Source organism: Lagenorhynchus albirostris, chromosome 10, assembly GCF_949774975.1.
Source record: "Lagenorhynchus albirostris chromosome 10, mLagAlb1.1, whole genome shotgun sequence".
NCBI lineage: Eukaryota > Metazoa > Chordata > Mammalia > Artiodactyla > Delphinidae > Lagenorhynchus > Lagenorhynchus albirostris.
The window spans coordinates 78,613,949-78,615,575 of NC_083104.1; the positions used below are offsets into that span (position 1 = coordinate 78,613,949).

Consider the following 1,627-nt stretch of genomic DNA (forward strand, 5'->3'; position numbering starts at 1 on the left):
AACATTTTTAATCTTACTGTACAGCACCTTGAAAAGTACAGTAGTACAGCACAACTGCTGGCATACAGGCGCTGGCATCGAGTGAACAGGCAAGAAGAGTTACTGACTAGAGGAGGGAAAGGAGGTGGGAGATGGTAGAGCTGAAGGATTGTCAGCAACAGGAGACAGAGGGCAAGCTGCAATTTCACTCACGCCTGATGTTGATGGAACACACGTTCACATCTCTGAAAGTTTGCACCTTGAAGGTTCGTATGTAGGGGACTTACTATACATAAGTCATTAACGGTGGCACAGGGCCTCCTCCTCTACTGAGACCATTGTTTGTTTTTTAAGGCTGTAGAGTAGAAAAGACAATAGTATCTCGATGGTAACCCCACCACCTAAGCAAGAAGTTTTTTTTACTTAACTTATTTATTTATTTTTTAATTAAAAAAAATATGGAACGCTTCACGAATTTGCGTGTCATCCTTGCGCAGGGGCCATGCTAATCTTCTCTGTATCATTCCAATTTTAGTATATGTGCTGCTGAAGCAAGCACTATTTATTTAATTTTTTAATGACAGTCTTAATTTAAGGGATATATGTTCTTCTATCTCCCACATTGTTCTCTACTGTAAGTACAAGGGGATGCTGTTTGATGACCTAATGAGGTCAAGGAGCCTTGAAGATCATTTCCCTAAATCAAGAAGCCCACAGACACTTCACTAGGAGCAGATGAATGCTTGGCTCCCAGGAAGACTTCCCAGCCTCCACTGCTCCTCCTCTGCTCACCTCACCGAGCTCCCAGCTCCCAACTCCCAGGATGCAGTTCCCCGTTACTTTGTGGATATCTGTTTCCCAAGCCCTCCAAGAAGCAAGACTGATAAACTGGGGAAAATCACTAAGCAAAATCATCACCCCTAATGTACTGTCCCTATTTGTTCTTTCACTATTTTCTTTCTCTGAAAACTCAGATAATCAAAGATTACCTGGTGCAAGAACTCATTTTATCGAGAGGGAAACTGAGCCTCAAGGATGTGAAATACCTAAGGGCATGGGTAGTTAATGGCAGAACCACAGTGAACATAAAAGTGTCCTCTCCTCTAGTGTTCTGGGCATCTAATTTCCAGTCCAGCATTCCTTCTATCTGAACAGACTGAGGTCCAAACCTGAACCAGCTGCCTCTGCAGACAAATACCCTCCTTGCTCTGCACACCATCTTTGTGCTTCTGACTGTTCCTCCAGCTCAAGAGTGTATCTGAGAAACCAGTCCTACTCAAGACTGGGCACCCTGAGCTCCAACCACCACCTCAAAATGGCCAGTTTTACACTTTTGTGAAAACCCACCTTGTTTCCCATCCTTATTTCAAAGCTAGGGTTGGTATTTCAAAGGACAGCACACAGGGTGTATTTCACTGGCACAGGAGGCGGGCATAGGCAGGACAACTAGTATCAGCTTTGCCCCTTTGGCCAGCAAACACATTCACCTTGACCTCATCCTTACCAGACAGCAACAAGCAAGAAATCTTCTACTTAAGGATGGTCCAAAACAGGCCACAACCTTGTCACACTACCTTCAAAACAATCAGCTGGAGAGTCAAGGTGTTAGCTCAGTATGGTCACTGGCATGCAACTGGGTCCCAAAAGG

At 44.4% G+C, this 1,627-nt stretch overlaps 1 non-coding gene across 1 annotated transcript; it reads right to left on the reverse strand.

The window, feature by feature from the left end:
- Nucleotides 1-431: 431 nt before the first annotated feature.
- LOC132528323 (U6 spliceosomal RNA) lies at nt 432-538 on the reverse strand. Its single transcript, XR_009543195.1, has one exon. It is a non-coding gene; the product is annotated as a U6 spliceosomal RNA (small nuclear RNA).
- Nucleotides 539-1,627: the final 1,089 nt, after the last annotated feature.